The sequence below is a fragment of the Rutidosis leptorrhynchoides genome, chromosome 10, assembly GCF_046630445.1.
Source record: "Rutidosis leptorrhynchoides isolate AG116_Rl617_1_P2 chromosome 10, CSIRO_AGI_Rlap_v1, whole genome shotgun sequence".
In the NCBI taxonomy this organism is placed as follows: Eukaryota; Viridiplantae; Streptophyta; class Magnoliopsida; order Asterales; family Asteraceae; genus Rutidosis; species Rutidosis leptorrhynchoides.
The window spans coordinates 153,234,064-153,255,038 of record NC_092342.1 but is presented as its reverse complement, the minus strand read 5'-3'; positions in this window follow the sequence as shown (position 1 = coordinate 153,255,038).

The window sequence follows — 20,975 nt, the reverse complement described above, 5'->3', positions numbered from 1 at the left end:
TTTTTGATCTTTTCTGGTTGATAAAACGTTAATTATCTCAGATCTACAATTATATATCTTAAACATTGATTAAAATGAACAATTACCAAGAATTTGAAGAAACAGAATGACGGACTCGGTAGAATTGGGTAGATTCGGTATAATCAACAGACTCGGTAGGTAATTAATAACAGTAAGAGAGTAATGTTTGACTTTGACTCTCCTTTTATAGATACCGAAGGTAAAATACCGAATGGGCTTTACAGAATGGGCCTAATATACCGAATACAGTCTAATTTTTCAAAACTTTAACAATTTAACTCCAAATCTTGACAAATTGATTTTTCCTCTTGAAATCCATTTCAATCTTTTCATGAAAAACAATTCTGAGACAATTTTTGAAAACTTTGAACTTACCGAATCTGTACTGTTGGTTGTCAGACTCGGTAAAATGCTAAAAATAGCATTTATTCAGTAAAATATAAATATTTTTTTTTATCTTTTCCAATTTTTATGAATTTTTCAAAATAAGATTTGTACTTAAAAGAACTTTGAATTTTATACAAAGTACAAATCTTCAGTGATACCAATTGTTGACACGGGTTGCATACTGAGATGTATACAAGCCATAGTGAATTATTTCCGATAAAAACAAAGAAATTTTGAATTCACTTTTGAAAAACAATATTTTTGAATAATTATCTCATTTTCTCCCTTTTTCTTCCCCTCAAAATGTGATATACAAGAAAGTAAATCAGCATTTTGATTATGTTCCCAAGAAAATGAATTAACTCCCCCTTGAAATAGGATATCAATGAGTTACCTCCCCCTTGCGTAACCATAGAACAAATATATCTAGGAAGTTATCATTAATCTAAAGGCAGTCCCTTAAAGAAAAATTATCTAAAGCACTGAAACTTAGTTGCTCCCCCTAGAAAGTATTTACTCCCCCTAAACACAAGATCCAAAAAATAAGTCCCAACAGATCTAAGGTATATCAAGCACTATACTCTATCATGCCATTCTCTTTGATCAAGAATTTTAGCCTAAGTTCATCTAAAGGTTTAGTGAACATGTCAGCTAATTGCACTTTAGTAGGCACAAAGTATAACTCTACATCTCCTTTCTCTACATGGTCCTTAATGAAATGATAACGAATATCTATGTGTTTAGTTTTAGAATGCTGAATCGGTTTGCTTGTTATTGCAATAGCACTTTGTGAATCACAATAGATCGGGGTCTTACAAATCTTAAAGCCATAGTCCAAGAGTTGAGTTTGCATCTACAAAACTTGTGAACAACAGTGAGCTGCAGTAATGTACTCAGACTCAGCTGTTGATAAAGACACGCAGTTCTGCTTTTTGGATGACCAACCAACTAGCCTATTTCCCAACATCTGAATTGATCCAGATGTGCTCTTTCTATCAACATGGCAACCACCATGATCCGCATCAGTATAAGCAGTGAGATTGAAATCGGATCCATGAGGATACCAGATCCCAAGGTTAGGTGTACCTTTAAGGTATTGAAAAATCCTAACAACCGCTTTAGAGTGAGATTTCTTAGGGTTGGACTGAAAGCGGGCATAGACAGTTACGGCAAGTGTAATGTGAAATGTCCCGTTCTTATTGATTAAAAACGTTCCATATTAATTGATTTCGTTGCGAGGTTTTGACCTCTATATGAGACGTTTTTCAAAGACTGCATTCATTTTTAAACAAACCATAACCTTTATTTCATCAATAAAGGTTTAAAAAGCTTTACGTAGATTATCAAATAATGATAATCTAAAATATCCTGTTTACACACGACCATTACATAATGGTTTACAATACAAATATGTTACAACAAAATAAGTTTCTTGAATGCAGTTTTTACACAATATCATACAAGCATGGACTCCAAATCTTGTCCTTATTTAAGTATGCGACAGCGGAAGCTCTTAATAATCACCTGAGAATAAACATGCTTAAAACGTCAACAAAAATGTTGGTGAGTTATAGGTTTAACCTATATATATCAAATCGTAACAATAGACCACAAGATTTCATATTTCAATACACATCCCATACATAGAGATAAAAATCATTCATATGGTGAACACCTGGTAACCGACAATAACAAGATACATATATAAGAATATCCCCATCATTCCGGGACACCCTTCGGATATGATATAAATTTCGAAGTACTAAAGCATCCGGTACTTTGGATGGGGTTTGTTAGGCCCAATAGATCTATCTTTAGGATTCGCGTCAATTAGGGTGTCTGTTCCCTAATTCTTAGATTACCAGACTTAATAAAAAGGGGCATATTCGATTTCGATAATTCAACCATAGAATGTAGTTTCACGTACTTGTGTCTATTTTGTAAATCATTTATAAAACCTGCATGTATTCTCATCCCAAAAATATTAGATTTTAAAAGTGGGACTATAACTCACTTTCACAGATTTTTACTTCGTCGGGAAGTAAGACTTGGCCACTGGTTGATTCACGAACCTATAACAATATATACATATATATCAAAGTATGTTCAAAATATATTTACAACACTTTTAATATATTTTGATGTTTTAAGTTTATTAAGTCAGCTGTCCTCGTTAGTAACCTACAACTAGTTGTCCACAGTTAGATGTACAGAAATAAATCGATAAATATTATCTTGAATCAATCCACGACCCAGTGTATACGTATCTCAGTATTGATCACAACTCAAACTATATATATTTTGGAATCAACCTCAACCCTGTATAGCTAACTCCAACATTCACATATAGAGTGTCTATGGTTGTTCCGAAATATATATAGATGTGTCGACATGATAGGTCGAAACATTGTATACGTGTCTATGGTATCTCAAGATTACATAATATATAATACAAGTTGATTAAGTTATGGTTGGAATAGATTTGTTACCAATTTTCACGTAGCTAAAATGAGAAAAATTATCCAATCTTGTTTTACCCATAACTTCTTCATTTTAAATCCGTTTTGAGTGAATCAAATTGCTATGGTTTCATATTGAACTCTATTTTATGAATCTAAACAAAAAACGTATAGGTTTCTAGTCGGAAAAATAAGTTACAAGTCGTTTTTGTAAAGGTAGTCATTTCAGTCGAAAGAACGACGTCTAGATGACCATTTTAGAAAACATACTTCCACTTTGAGTTTAACCATAATTTTTGGATATAGTTTCATGTTCATAATAAAAATCATTTTCTCAGAATAACAACTTTTAAATCAAAGTTTATCATAGTTTTTAATTAACTAACCCAAAACAGCCCGCGGTGTTACTACGACGGCGTAAATCCGGTTTTACGGTGTTTTTCGTGTTTCCAGGTTTTAAATCATTAAGTTAGTATATCATATAGATATAGAACATGTGTTTAGTTGATTTTAAAAGTCAAGTTAGAAGGATTAACTTTTGTTTGCGAACAAGTTTAGAATTAACTAAACTATGTTCTAGTGATTACAAGTTTAAACCTTCGAATAAGATAGCTTTATATGTATGAATCGAATGATGTTATGAACATCATTACTACCTTAAGTTCCTTGGATGAACCTACTGGAAAAGAGAAAAATGGATCTAGCTTCAATGGATCCTTGGATGGCTCAAAGTTCTTGAAGCAAAATCATGACACGAAAACAAGTTCAAGTAAGATCATCACTTGAAATAAGATTGTTATAGTTATATAAATTGAACCAAAGTTTGAATATGATTATTACCTTGTATTAGAATGATAACCTACTATAAGAAACAAAGATTTCTTGAGGTTGGATGATCACCTTACAAGATTGGAAGTGAGCTAGCAAACTTGAAAGTATTCTTGATTTTATGAAACTAGAACTTTTGGAATTTATGAAGAACACTTAGAACTTGAAGATAGAACTTGAGAGAGTTCAATTAGATGAAGAAAATTGAAGAATGAAAGTGTTTGTAGGTGTTTTTGGTCGTTGGTGTATGGATTAGATATAAAGGATATGTAATTTTGTTTTCATGTAAATAAGTCATGAATGATTACTCATATTTTTGTAATCTTATGAGATATTTCATGCTAGTTGCCAAATGATGGTTCCCACATGTGTTAGGTGACTCACATGGGCTGCTAAGAGCTGATCATTGGAGTGTATATACCAATAGTACATACATCTAAAAGCTGTGTATTGTACGAGTACGAATACGGGTGCATACGAGTAGAATTGTTGATGAAACTGAACGAGAATGTAATTGTAAGCATTTTTATTAAGTAGAAGTATTTTGATAAGTGTATTGAAGTCTTTCAAAAGTGTATAAATACATATTAAAACACTACATGTATATACATTTTAACTGAGTCGTTAAGTCATCGTTAGTCGTTACATGTAAGTGTTGTTTTGAAACCTTTAGGTTAACGATCTTGTTAAATGTTGTTAACCCAATGTTTATAATATCAAAAGAGATTTTAAATTATTATATTATCATGATATTATGATGTACGAATATCTCTTAATATGATATATATACATTAAATGTCGTTACAACGATAAACGTTACATATATGTCTCGTTTCAAAATCATTAAGTTAGTAGTCTTGTTTTTACATATGTAGTTCATTGTTAATATAATTAATGATATGTTTACTTATCATAATATCATGTTAACTATATATATAACTATATATATGTCATCATATAGTTTTTTTACAAGTTTTAACGTTCGTGAATCACCGGTCAACTTGGGTGGTCAATTGTCTATATGAAACCTATTTCAATTAATCAAGTCTTAACAAGTTTGATTGCTTAACATGTTGGAAACATTTAATCATGTAAACATCAATCTCAATTAATATATATAAACATGGAAAAATTCGGGTCACTACAGTACCTACCCGTTAAATAAATTTCGTCCCGAAATTTTAAGCTGTTGAAGGTGTTGACGAATCTTCTGGAAATAGATGCGGGTATTTCTTCTTCATCTGATCTTCACGCTCCCAGGTGAACTCAGGTCCTCTACGAGCATTCCATCGAACCTTAACAATTGGTATCTTGTTTTGCTTAAGTCTTTTAACCTCACGATCCATTATTTCGACGGGTTCTTCGATGAATTGAAGTTTTTCGTTGATTTGGATTTCATCTAACGGAATAGTGAGATCTTCTTTAGCAAAACATTTCTTCAAATTCGAGACGTGGAAAGTGTTATGTACAGCCGCGAGTTGTTGAGGTAACTCTAGTCGGTAAGCTACTGGTCCGACTCGATCAATAATCTTGAATGGTCCAATATACCTTGGATTTAATTTCCCTCGTTTACCAAATCGAACAACGCCTTTCCAAGGTGCAACTTTAAGCATGACCATCTCTCCAATTTCAAATTCTATATCTTTTCTTTTAATGTCAGCGTAGCTCTTTTGTCGACTTTGGGCGGTTTTCAACCGTTGTTGAATTTGGATGATCTTCTCGGTAGTTTCTTGTATAATCTCCGGACCCGTAATCTGTCTATCCCCCACTTCACTCCAACAAATTGGAGACCTGCACTTTCTACCATAAAGTGCTTCAAACGGCGCCATCTCAATGCTTGAATGGTAGCTGTTGTTGTAGGAAAATTCTGCTAATGGTAGATGTCGATCCCAACTATTTCCGAAATCAATAACACATGCTCGTAGCATGTCTTCAAGCGTTTGTATCGTCCTTTCGCTCTGCCCATCAGTTTGTGGATGATAGGCAGTACTCATGTCTAGACGAGTTCCTAATGCTTGCTGTAATGTCTGCCAGAATCTTGAAATAAATCTGCCATCCCTATCAGAGATAATAGAGATTGGTATTCCATGTCTGGAGATGACTTCCTTCAAATACAGTCGTGCTAACTTCTCCATCTTGTCATCTTCTCTTATTGGCAGAAAGTGTGCTGATTTGGTGAGACGATCAACTATTACCCAAATAGTATCAAAACCACTTGCAGTCCTTGGCAATTTAGTGATGAAATCCATGGTAATCCGGGATTTCGGGTTGTTGAAGTAGACCTGATGGTTTCTGATGCTCAGCTTTGACCTTAGAACACGTCAAACATTCTCCTACGTATTTAGCAACATCGACTTTCATACCCGGCCACCAAAAATGTTTCTTGAGATCCTTGTACATCTTCCCCGTTCCAGGATGTATTGAGTATCTGGTTTTATGAGCTTCTCTAAGTACCATTTCTCTCATATCTCCAAATTTTGGTACCCAAATCCTTTCAGCCCTATACCGGGTTCCGTCTTCCCGAATATTAAGATGCTTCTCCGATCCTTTGGGTATTTCATCCTTTAAATTTCCCTCTTTTAAAACTCCTTGTTGCGCCTCCTTTATTTGAGTAGTAATGTTATTATGAATCATTATATTCATAGATTTTACTCGAATGGGTTCTCTATCCTTCCTGCTCAAGGCATCGGCTACCACATTTGCCTTCCCCGGGTGGTAACGAATCTCAAAATCGTAATCATTCAATAATTCAATCCACCTACGCTGCCTCATATTCAGTTGTTTCTGATTAAATATGTGTTGAAGACTTTTGTGGTCGGTATATATAATACTTTTGACCCCATATAAGTAGTGCCTCCAAGTCTTTAATGCAAAAACAACAGCACCTAATTCCAAATCATGCGTCGTATAATTTTGTTCGTGAATCTTCAATTGTCTAGACGCATAAGCAATCACCTTCGTTCGTTGCATTAATACACAACCGAGACCTTGCTTTGATGCGTCACAATAAATCACAAAATCATCATTCCCTTCAGGCAATGACAATATAGGTGCCGTGGTTAGCTTTTTCTTCAATAACTGAAACGCTTTCTCTTGTTCATCATTCCATTCAAATTTCTTCCCTTTATGCGTTAATGCAGTCAAGGGTTTTGCTATTCTGGAAAAGTCTTGGATGAACCTTCTGTAGTAACCAGCTAGTCCTAAAAACTGGCGTATGTGTTTCGGAGTTTTCGGGGTTTCCCACTTTTCAACAGTTTCTATCTTTGCCGGATCCACCTTAATACCTTCTTTGTTCACTATGTGACCGAGGAATTGAACTTCTTCCAACCAAAATGCACACTTTGAAAACTTAGCGTACAATTCTTCCTTCCTCAATACTTCTAACACTTTTCTCAAATGTTCACCGTGTTCTTGGTCATTCTTTGAGTAAATAAGTATGTCATCAATGAAAACAATGACAAACTTGTCAAGGTATGGTCCACACACTCGGTTCATAAGGTCCATGAACACAGCTGGTGCATTAGTTAAACCAAACGGCATGACCATAAACTCGTAATGACCGTAACGTGTTCTGAAAGCAGTCTTTGGAATATCATCTTCTTTCACCCGCATTTGATGATACCCGGAACGTAAGTCAATCTTTGAATAAACAGACGAGCCTTGTAGTTGATCAAATAAGTCGTCGATTCTCGGTAGTGGGTAGCGGTTCTTGATGGTAAGTTTGTTCAACTCTCGGTAGTCGATACACAACCTGAATGTACCATCTTTCTTCTTGACAAACAAAACAGGAGCTCCCCACGGTGATGTGCTTGGTCGAATGAAACCACGCTCTAAAAGTTCTTGTAATTGGCTTTGCAGTTCTTTCATCTCGCTGGGTGCGAGTCTGTAAGGAGCACGAGCTATTGGTGCAGCTCCTGGTACAAGATCTATTTGAAATTCAACGGATCGATGTGGGGGTAATCCCGGTAATTCTTTCGGAAATACATCGGGAAATTCTTTTGCAATGGGAACATCATTGATGCTCTTTTCTTCAGTTTGTACTTTCTCGACGTGTGCTAGAACAGCATAGCAACCTTTTCTTATTAGTTTTTGTGCCTTCAAATTACTAATAAGATGTAGCTTCGTGTTGCCCTTTTCTCCGTACACCATTAAGGGTTTTCCTTTTTCTCGTATAATGCGAATTGCATTTTTGTAACAAACGATCTCCGCTTTCACTTCTTTCAACCAGTCCATACCGATTATCACATCAAAACTCCCTAACTCTACTGGTATCAAATCAATCTTAAATGTTTCGCTAACCAGTATAATTTCTCGATTCCGACATATATTATCTGCTAAAATTAATTTACCATTTGCTAATTCGAGTAAAAATTTACTATCCAAAGGCGTCAATGGACAACTTAATTTAGCACAAAAATCTCTACTCATATAGCTTCTATCCGCACCCGAATCAAATAAAACGTAAGCAGATTTATTGTCAATAAGAAACGTACCCGTAACAAGCTCCGGGTCTTCCTGTGCCTCTACCGCATTAATATTGAAAACTCTTCCACGGCCTTGTCCATTCGTGTTCTCCTGGTTCGGGCAATTTCTAATAATGTGGCCTGGTTTTCCACATTTATAACAAACTACATTGGCATAACTTGCTCCGACACTACTTGCTCCGCCATTACTCGTTCCGACACCATTTGTTCCTTTCGTTCTATTAACCCCTGGTCCGTAGACCTCACACTTCGCCGCGCTATGACCATTTCTTTTACACTTGTTGCAAAATTTGGTGCAGAACCCCGAGTGATTCTTTTCACACCTTTGGCATAGTTGTTTCTGATTGTTGTTGTTGTTGTTGCGGTTATTATTGTTGTTGGGATGATTGTTGTAGTTGTTGTTGTTGTTGTTGTTGTTATTGGGCCGTTTGTTGTAGTTGCGATTGATGTTGCGATTGTTGGGATAATTGTTGCGATTATTGTTGTAATTGCTGTTGTTGTTGTATTGGTGATTCTTATCACCGTTTTCCTCCCACTTTCTTTTGACTTGCTTCACATTGGCCTCTTCAGCAGTCTGTTCTTTAATTCTTTCTTCAATCTGGTTCACTAGTTTGTGAGCCATTCTACATGCCTGTTGTATGGAGGCGGGCTCGTGTGAACTTATATCTTCTTGGATTCTTTCCGGTAATCCTTTCACAAACGCGTCGATCTTCTCTTCCTCATCTTCGAATGCTCCCGGACACAATAGGCACAATTCTGTGAATCGTCTTTCGTACGTGGTAATATCAAATCCTTGGGTTCGTAACCCTCTAAGTTCTGTCTTGAGCTTATTGACCTCGGTTCTGGGACGGTACTTCTCGTTCATCAAGTGCTTGAATGCTGACCACGGTAGTGCGTACGCATCGTCTTGTCCCACTTGCTCTAGATAGGTATTCCACCATGTTAACGCAGAACCTGTGAAGGTATGCGTAGCGTACTTCACTTTGTCCTCTTCAGTACACTTACTTATGGCAAACACCGATTCAACCTTCTCGGTCCACCGTTTCAATCCGATCGGTCCTTCGGTTCCATCAAATTCCAAAGGTTTGCAGGCAGTGAATTCTTTGTAGGTGCATCCTACACGATTTCCTGTACTGCTAGATCCAAGGTTATTGTTGGTATGTAGCGCAGCCTGTACTGCGGCTATGTTTGAAGCTAGAAAAGTACGGAATTCCTCTTCATTCATATTCACGGTGTGTCGAGTAGTCGGTGCCATTTCCTTCAAAATAGTTAAATGGAACAAGTTAATCATACAGAATATTAAGAGTAGTTAATAGTATTTCGTAGCATAATATGAACTCATTTATAAAAGCTTTTTCTTCATATTAGCGTTTTATAAGTTTAAATTCGGGTAGTACCTACCCGTTAAGTTCATACTTAGTAGCTAATATACGATTCAACTACTACAATTCTATATGAAAAACTGATTATAATAATATTTCGCGTTCAAACTTTTATACAATATTTTACAAACTTACAATACCGCTTATTTTACATAAAGCATGAAATATAGCACACAATAACTTTGATACAAGATAGTTGTGAAGACAATTCTAGCTAGTACACAAGTCGTTCAGCAAAGGCAATAAAGACACGTAATTCATACGTCCAGAAACAAGTCATGCATTCTGGTTTTACTAGGACTACTTCCCATCCTTGGTCTTGTGCAACATAACCGTTATGGCCGTTGATAAGACAGCGTGTTGTAACGTCATCAAAGGGACGAGGGTTACGTAATGTCCAACAGTCCCGTAATAATCTAAAAACCTCATTTCTTACCCCAATTACCGACTCCGTCACTTGTGGAAACGTTTTGTTTAATAGTTGTAGCCCGATGTTCTTGTTCTCACTTTGGTGAGAAGCGAACATTACTAATCCGTAAGCATAACATGCTTCTTTATGTTGCATGTTAGCCGCTTTTTCTAAATCACGAAGTCCAATATTCGGATATATTGAGTCAAAATAATTTCTTAACCCGTTGCGTAAAATAGCATTTGGGTTCCCCGCAATATATGCGTCAAAGTAAACACATCGTAACTTATGGGTTTCCCAATGTGATATCCCCCATCTTTCAAACGAAAGTCTCTTATAAACCAAGACATTCTTGGAACGTTCTTCGAATGTCTTACAAACTGATCTCGCCTTAAATAGTTGTGCCGAAGAATTCTGGCCGACTCTAGACAAGATTTCATCAATCATGTCTCCGGGTAGGTCTCTTAAAATATTGGGTTGTCTATCCATTTTGTGTTTTTAAACTGTAAAATAGACAAGAGTTAGATTCATAAAAAAATACTTATTAATACAAGCAATTTTTACATATATCATAAAGCATAAGAACACTATATTACATATATTACACCACACGAATACAACTATCTTATTCCGAATCGCTCGTTTCTTCTTCTTCGGTTTTGGTTCGTTTTGCCAAGTTTCTAGGGATATATGATGTTCTCCTAATACGAGCCGTCGTTGTCCACATTGGTTTAGAAAAACCTGGTGGTTTAGAGGTTCCCGGGTCATTGTTACAACTTAAGGACTTCGGGCGTTGACGATACATATAAAGTTCATCGGGGTTGGAATTAGATTTCTCTATTTTTATGCCCTTTCCCTTATTATTTTCTTTTGCCTTTTTAAATTCAGTTGGGGTAATTTCTATAACATCATCGGAATTCTCGTCGGAATCCGATTCATCGGAGAATTGGTAATCCTCCCAATATTTTGCTTCCTTGGCGGAAACACCATTGACCATAATTAACCTTGGTCGGTTGGTTGAGGATTCTCTTTTACTTAACCGTTTTATTATTTCCCCCACCGGTTCTATTTCTTCTTCCGGTTCCGATTCTTCTTCCGGTTCCGATTCTTCTTTCGGTTCCGACTCCTCTTCCGGTTCCTCTTCGGGAACTTGTGAATCAGTCCACGAATCATTCCAATTTACATTTAACTCTTCATTATTATTAGGTGAGTCAATGGGACTTGTTCTAGAGGTAGACATCTATCACATAATATCAAACACGTTAAGAGATTAATATATCACATAATATTCATATGTTAAAAATATATAGTTTCCAACAAAAATGTTAAGCAATCATTTTTAAAGAAAACACGGTCGAAGTCCAGACTCACTAATGCATCCTAACAAACTCGATAAGACACACTAATGCAAATTTTCTGGTTCTCTAAGACCAACGCTCGGATACCAACTGAAATGTCCCGTTCTTATTGATTAAAAACGTTCCATATTAATTGATTTCGTTGCGAGGTTTTGACCTCTATATGAGACGTTTTTCAAAGACTGCATTCATTTTTAAACAAACCATAACCTTTATTTCATCAATAAAGGTTTAAAAAGCTTTACGTAGATTATCAAATAATGATAATCTAAAATATCCTGTTTACACACGACCATTACATAATGGTTTACAATACAAATATGTTACAACAAAATAAGTTTCTTGAATGCAGTTTTTACACAATATCATACAAGCATGGACTCCAAATCTTGTCCTTATTTAAGTATGCGACAGCGGAAGCTCTTAATAATCAACTGAGAATAAACATGCTTAAAACGTCAACAAAAATGTTGGTGAGTTATAGGTTTAACCTATATATATCAAATCGTAACAATAGACCACAAGATTTCATATTTCAATACACATCCCATACATAGAGATAAAAATCATTCATATGGTGAACACCTGGTAACCGACAATAACAAGATACATATATAAGAATATCCCCATCATTCCGGGACACCCTTCGGATATGATATAAATTTCGAAGTACTAAAGCATCCGGTACTTTGGATGGGGTTTGTTAGGCCCAATAGATCTATCTTTAGGATTCGCGTCAATTAGGGTGTCTGTTCCCTAATTCTTAGATTACCAGACTTAATAAAAAGGGGCATATTCGATTTCGATAATTCAACCATAGAATGTAGTTTCACGTACTTGTGTCTATTTTGTAAATCATTTATAAAACCTGCATGTATTCTCATCCCAAAAATATTAGATTTTAAAAGTGGGACTATAACTCACTTTCACAGATTTTTACTTCGTCGGGAAGTAAGACTTGGCCACTGGTTGATTCACGAACCTATAACAATATATACATATATATCAAAGTATGTTCAAAATATATTTACAACACTTTTAATATATTTTGATGTTTTAAGTTTATTAAGTCAGCTGTCCTCGTTAGTAACCTACAACTAGTTGTCCACAGTTAGATGTACAGAAATAAATCGATAAATATTATCTTGAATCAATCCACGACCCAGTGTATACGTATCTCAGTATTGATCACAACTCAAACTATATATATTTTGGAATCAACCTCAACCCTGTATAGCTAACTCCAACATTCACATATAGAGTGTCTATGGTTGTTCCGAAATATATATAGATGTGTCGACATGATAGGTCGAAACATTGTATACGTGTCTATGGTATCTCAAGATTACATAATATATAATACAAGTTGATTAAGTTATGGTTGGAATAGATTTGTTACCAATTTTCACGTAGCTAAAATGAGAAAAATTATCCAATCTTGTTTTACCCATAACTTCTTCATTTTAAATCCGTTTTGAGTGAATCAAATTGCTATGGTTTCATATTGAACTCTATTTTATGAATCTAAACAAAAAAAGTATAGGTTTCTAGTCGGAAAAATAAGTTACAAGTCGTTTTTGTAAAGGTAGTCATTTCAGTCGAAAGAACGACGTCTAGATGACCATTTTAGAAAACATACTTCCACTTTGAGTTTAACCATAATTTTTGGATATAGTTTCATGTTCATAATAAAAATCATTTTCTCAGAATAACAACTTTTAAATCAAAGTTTATCATAGTTTTTAATTAACTAACCCAAAACAGCCCGCGGTGTTACTACGACGGCGTAAATCCGGTTTTACGGTGTTTTTCGTGTTTCCAGGTTTTAAATCATTAAGTTAGTATATCATATAGATATAGAACATGTGTTTAGTTGATTTTAAAAGTCAAGTTAGAAGGATTAACTTTTGTTTGCGAACAAGTTTAGAATTAACTAAACTATGTTCTAGTGATTACAAGTTTAAACCTTCGAATAAGATAGCTTTATATGTATGAATCGAATGATGTTATGAACATCATTACTACCTTAAGTTCCTTGGATGAACCTACTGGAAAAGAGAAAAATGGATCTAGCTTCAATGGATCCTTGGATGGCTCAAAGTTCTTGAAGCAAAATCATGACACGAAAACAAGTTCAAGTAAGATCATCACTTGAAATAAGATTGTTATAGTTATATAAATTGAACCAAAGTTTGAATATGATTATTACCTTGTATTAGAATGATAACCTACTGTAAGAAACAAAGATTTCTTGAGGTTGGATGATCACCTTACAAGATTGGAAGTGAGCTAGCAAACTTGAAAGTATTCTTGATTTTATGAAACTAGAACTTTTGGAATTTATGAAGAACACTTAGAACTTGAAGATAGAACTTGAGAGAGTTCAATTAGATGAAGAAAATTGAAGAATGAAAGTGTTTGTAGGTGTTTTTGGTCGTTGGTGTATGGATTAGATATAAAGGATATGTAATTTTGTTTTCATGTAAATAAGTCATGAATGATTACTCATATTTTTGTAATCTTATGAGATATTTCATGCTAGTTGCCAAATGATGGTTCCCACATGTGTTAGGTGACTCACATGGGCTGCTAAGAGCTGATCATTGGAGTGTATATACCAATAGTACATACATCTAAAAGCTGTGTATTGTACGAGTACGAATACGGGTGCATACGAGTAGAATTGTTGATGAAACTGAACGAGAATGTAATTGTAAGCATTTTTATTAAGTAGAAGTATTTTGATAAGTGTATTGAAGTCTTTCAAAAGTGTATAAATACATATTAAAACACTACATGTATATACATTTTAACTGAGTCGTTAAGTCATCGTTAGTCGTTACATGTAAGTGTTGTTTTGAAACCTTTAGGTTAACGATCTTGTTAAATGTTGTTAACCCAATGTTTATAATATCAAAAGAGATTTTAAATTATTATATTATCATGATATTATGATGTACGAATATCTCTTAATATGATATATATACATTAAATGTCGTTACAACGATAAACGTTACATATATGTCTCGTTTCAAAATCATTAAGTTAGTAGTCTTGTTTTTACATATGTAGTTCATTGTTAATATAATTAATGATATGTTTACTTATCATAATATCATGTTAACTATATATATAACTATATATATGTCATCATATAGTTTTTTTACAAGTTTTAACGTTCGTGAATCACCGGTCAACTTGGGTGGTCAATTGTCTATATGAAACCTATTTCAATTAATCAAGTCTTAACAAGTTTGATTGCTTAACATGTTGGAAACATTTAATCATGTAAACATCAATCTCAATTAATATATATAAACATGGAAAAATTCGGGTCACTACATAATGTCTGGTCGACTTGCAGTCAGATACATTAAAGAACCAACCATGCTTCGATAAAGCGTAATATCAAAGGGTTCCCCATTAGTATCAGCATCCAGAAAAGTCCTCATTGGGGTTATCATTGGTTTTAAATCAGTCATTTTAAAACGTTTTAGCATATCATTGATATACTTTGTTTGACTGATAAAAATCCCATTTGGTAATTGTTTTACTTGTAACCCCAAGAAGAAAGTTAACTGGTCAAGCATGCTCATTTTGAATTTGCTGGCCATAAGGTCACCAAATTCTTTGCATAAGGCCGGGGACGTGGAACCAAAAATAATATCATCAACGTAAATTTGAACCAAGAGAATGTGACCGTGGTTTTTACGGATGAATAGTGTTGTATCAATCGTTCCACGAGAGAAGTCATTATCCAGCAAATACTTTGTTAAGGTCTCGTACCATGTACGCGGTGCTTGCTTCAGACCGTATAAAGCTTTCTCCAAGTAGTAAACGTGGTTTGGATGAATGGGATCGACAAAGCCTTCTGGTTGATCAACATAGACTTCCTCTTGAAGATAACCATTCAGAAAAGCAGTTTTGACATCCATTTGAAACACCGTGAACTTCATATGAGAAGCAAATGCAAGGAAAAGACGAATTGCCTCAATCCTAGCAACCGGAGAAAACGTTTCGTCATAATCAATGCCCTCTTGTTGTCGATATCCTTTGGCCACAAGACGTGCCTTATTTTGAACCACAATTCCATCAGAATCCTTCTTGTTCTTGAAAATCCACTTAACCCCTATTGGTCGTTGACCCATTGGTCTTGGAACTAATCGCCATACTTTCAATCGTTCAAATTGATTGATCTCGTCTTGCATTGCAACTATCCAGTATGGATCTAGTAAAGCTTGAGCAACCATTGTTGGTTCAATCTTACTAAGAAAGGCTGTGAATAGACACATATTCTGAGTAGCCCTTCGAGTTGAAACTGGAGCAGATGTGTAACCAATAATAAGATCTATTGGATGACTTTTAGTCCATCGGGTGTGGGGAAGAGGTTGAACATCAATTGTATCCATTTGAACATCAACCGTTGTTGACGTTGAGCCTTGATCTGCTTGATCTGATGTAACATTATCTAATGGATTCAATAGAGTATCTGGAGAAACAGCTGGAGTTGTATCAAATGATGAATCTTGATCTTGTTCAAGATTATCAGTAACAGGAGGTTGGAGGGAGGATGAAGAAGCAACAGGTGAATCAGTTGGTGTTGAATCTTCATCAAAAAAACTTTGAAGAGTCTCCACAGTAGTTGACTGTGATGGTGTAACCGGTACGGCTTGAACATTTGAATCCCGTTGAGGAGTATAAAGACTATCAAACAAGATATCCAGTTCCTCTGATGTAACCATAGGAACACCCTTCTTCGAGAAAATTAAGTTTTGCGCGGAAGAAGTAGTAGCCAGGTTAGGATCGGGTTTTGAACTGAGTTGTTCAAAAGCCATTCCCGAAAATTCATCGAACTTGACGTTAATGCTCTCTTTAATCATCTTTGTCCGCTTATGATAAACACGACAAGCAACTTTGTTCGAGGAATAACCAAGAAATATGGCCTGATCGCCATGAGGATCAAACTTTCCGAGGCTATCAAAATCGTTAAGCACATAGCATATACAACCACAAACACGGAAATATTTGACATTCGGGCGTCTACCATATAATAACTCATATGGAGTTTTATCAAAACGTTTGTTTACAATACAACGATTTTGGGTATAACATGCAGTTGATATGGCCTCCCCCCACATTTTTGGAGGTAATTTAGAGTAGGCAAGCATCGTTCGTGCTGCTTCGCACAACGTACGATTACGTCGTTCGACTGCTCCATTTTGTTGGGGGGTCCGAGCAGCAGAGAACTGATGTTCAATGCCTTGGTCTTTCAAATAACTATCAAGCGGGTCATTCTTAAATTCCGTCCCATTATCAGTTCTGATGCTCTTAACATGTTTGTTAAAAGAGCGTTGAATCTTTTTAATGAACTCAATGATAATGGCGGGGGTTTCTGACTTAGTTCGCAAAAGAAAAATCCATGTAAACCGGGTATAGTCATCAACAATGACAAGCACATGTTTCTTGCCACCGAGGCTAGAAATACGCATGGGTCCACATAAGTCCATATGCAATAATTGCAAAGACGATGAAGTACTGGGGTTTTGCTTAAGCGGATGATTGGTCCGTTTTAGCTTACCCATCGCACATGATGGACACACATGATGCTTATCATATTGAAAGGTTGGAATACCATCAACTAAATCTTTAGAGACTAGTCGATTGATACCCTTGTAATTCAGGTGTGACATCCGATGATGCCATAACCATGAATTTTCTTTGGTAGAACGAGTGGCCAAACACATGGTTGCATGTGATGGTGCATCATTGAGGTCAATAGTATATAGTGAAGCACAACGTTTACCAACAAGAAGATCATTCCCTTCGGTGGATTGCACCGAGCATTGTCGACGTTCAAACAAAACTTTGAGATCTCCATCGCAGAATTGGCTCACACTAAATAAACTGCACCCCAAACCCTCAACATATGAAACCCGTTTGATTGTTATGCCATTTTGCACAAAATCTCCGTAAACCGTTATTGCTGCAATCTCATCATTTCCGAATGTAACCATTCCTAGGAATTTGTCAATGAAGTTGACAAGCATGGATTTATCGCCCGTCATGTGTCGAGAACAACCGGAATCGATATACCAAACACAGACGTCGAAACCCTGTAAATGTGAATTTCCTAGAGTTTAGGTACCCAAAGTTTCTTGGGTCCTTTTCGGTTAGTACCAACAATAAACTTTGGATTAACAATAAACTTTGGATCAATGATGAAATAATCACGTAAAGCATCATGCAGTTTAGACAATAAAGCATCATTTAAAACCACATTACATGAAGCATCATACGCAATATTAATCTTAACATCGTTATAAGAAGTCTTACCACACAATTTATTCCAAGTAGATGTTTTGTTCACAGACGAAAATTGAAAAACATGAGATGATTTCCTAGGCCGACTAGCAGATTTCTTTGGTTTGGTTGCTACTTTCTTAGTCGTGGACTTAGGAACCCATACAGATTTTTAATTCAAGTTTGGATTATGACCTGTGACACGAAAAACACCTTTGTTAGTTAGACGTCCAAACTTTTCTGTTGACACATGAGATGACTGATTTTACAGAATTTCCAATTTGATTGTACGTTCTTTTGCATCATACTCACTTAAATCAGGTTTAGAACTTGTGTGTGTTGTGGACTTAATTAATTTCTTTAAAAGACTCGCTTTTGAAGTTTTTGTCATAGGAATCATAGGAATCTTTTCAGTTAACACATAACCATTTGGAGAATGAACCTTTTTAACAATATACTGAGTTGTAGAAACAACTTTCAAACCATGATTGCCAAATTGAGAACGTAGAGGATTTTTAAGAATAGTAATGGGTTTTACATCCTTAGATGTTGTTGTTCCCTTCCCCTTCTTAGTAATCCCACCAGTACATTCAAGCACATTGGTTGCAACATTAGACGTTTGCTTAAGTGTGTTAGCCTGTTTCAGTTGAATTATCTTTTGTTTTAAGCTTTTAATCTCAAGACATAATTCTTCAGCAGAAACTATCACTTCACCCTCCTTAAAAGCATAAGTACATTCTTTCTTAGGCAGTGAAGGCAATTTTTCACACAAAGCAAGCATTTGTTCTAATGATTGGCACTTAAGTTGCAAGTCAATATTCTCCTGTTCAAGTTGAGCTACTATACGATTCAAATCACTTAAGCAATCGTTGCACATCCATTTGCAATTTGGATGAGGAAGGTCTGGTCTCATTCATTTTGATTTTATCTTTTAAAACCTTGTTTTCAGATTTTAAGCCTTTGATTTCTTTTGACATTGAGACCAGATTCTTCATCAAGTCATTTTGCATTTTTATAAAATCAGGTGAGAATTCAGTTGATTGTACCTCATCATCATCGGATATTGAGTCAGAATTCTCCATTGCTTCCTTAGCTTTGATGAACTTTGTCACCTTGCAAACATTTGCATGTTCCACCTCTGAATCTGTAGCTCTCCCCCAGTTTCCACAATCTTAGCCATCAACATTTTCTTCTTGTAGTAAGCTGCGTCCTTCTTCTTAGGCATCTTGCACTCACGAGAGTAATGACCAGCTTTGCCACAATTGAAAAAAATTGAATCTTCCTTCTTGGAATCATTAGCACGTTGTTGTTTAGATTGATTAGCTTTCTTGTAGTACGAGGAAGATGACGAGTTTTTGCGTTGATTGCTTGATTTGCCTTTAAACTTGTGTTTGTTCAAGGCTTTTGTGAACATGGCTGCCATCTTGACTAATTCAAGGTGAGAATCATCAACATCAGAAAGATTCAAATCTTCTGAATCAGTTGATTCTTCTACAAGCACTTTCTTGGACAAGCTTTTGGAAGATGTCAATGATTTGCTCTTCTTTTTGGCAATTAGGGCAAGTGGATCGCCCGGAGAAGACTCTTTCCTTCCTTCTTGAAGTTTAGACACTTCAGGTTGGTAATGCATAAGAACTCCAACAAGCGCATGAATAGTCAACTTGTCAATCTCTTTAGTAGATCGAACAATGGTTCCATAAGGAAGCCAATCAGCATTGAGCTTTTTGAGAAACTTCATGTTGACTTCAGCATTTACTTTTATGATCTTGCACCTTTTCAACTCATTGAGAACACCATTGAAATGACGATAGGTATCCTTGAGTGGTTCATCAGTTTCCTGCTTGAAATCTTCATAGAATCCCAGAGCCTTATTCAATTTAGTAACGTCTGACATGTCATAACCTTCTTGATGTCGTTTGATCTCATCCCATATATCTTTTGCTGTTGTGTTGCTATCAACATTTTCAAACAATTCATACGGGATAGCTTGCATAACAATATTCTTTGCCTCTATGTCACCCTGAGCTCTCTCACGCTTATCACCAGAAAGTTCATAGACTGGAATTGGCATACCAGTATCCGGATGATAATCAACAACTGGACCATCTCTCAGAGAAGCCCAAATGTACTTTGCTTTCTCACCCCTATAGTCTATGTACTGAGTGATACGGTGAAGCCACTGAGTGTACTTTCCATCAAACAACACTGGAGGACGGGAATCTGATCCAATGATCAAAGTATCTTGAGTAGACATCTTGAAAATGAGGTAGATTCGGTAAAGATTCGTATTACACAAATCTAAGATGAAAAATCACAACAATCTGATCAGAATGTTAGATTCTGTATCAGATTCGGTACTGTAGCAGATTCGGTAAAGATTATGTATATCAGATTCTGTATAAGAAACTGATCAGAAATACAAGTGACACACCCAGATTCAGTATAGATTCGGTAATCACAAGAATTGTAGCCTGTAACCACTTAAAACAATGGATTAAGTGATACAGAAACTCAGATTCTGTATCTGACTCGGTAGTCAGATTCTGTATGAAATTGAAGTTCAAACTCAATTCAATCCTTTTGAATTAGATTCTGTAACCTTGCTGCACAAGGAAACAAGTTAGTATCACACAAAATATCAAAGATACCGAAAGTATAGGATACCGAATGTCAACTGTAGCAGTTGACAATACTGAGTCTAAGTTTAAAACTTAGAAATATGACAGAATCCTTTCTCTAACCACACCAATTAGCTGCGTATAATCAAACCGAATGTGATAGAATCACGATCACACCACAATCTGCAACACTTAAGATGAATTTAAGTAATGAAGCAGACTCGGTATGACAGTTACGATACCGAGTGTTGATCAAATCTTCAAAACTTGATGAATTGAAGAAATTGAACCGTCAGAAATATGATTTAACACCTCACGAACACAACTGAATCCTTAAATCTTCACAAAAATCCAGAATCAAGCTTGAATTAAGCAATACCGAGAGTTTTAGCCACAAACTCTAAAAATCAACTTGATTCTCCATAATTGAAGTTAAAAAGCTGTAATGATGATCGAAACTCTTTCTAAAAGACCTAATGCACCTTCGCTGAACTTATCACAAGAATTTGAACGTCAGATTATCAAATTCGATAATACCGAATGTGATTCAAAATACCGAGAGTATTCAGATTCTGTAATCTACAATCTCTGGATCGATATAGTGATGTAGAATCACTTCCTGGAAGCTCTGATACCAAATGATAGGTCAGATCATGTTGAGATTGAGAGAAATGATAAGATAAAGAGAGATTCGGTATGTAAGAATGAGACTCGGTATTAGAGAGAATC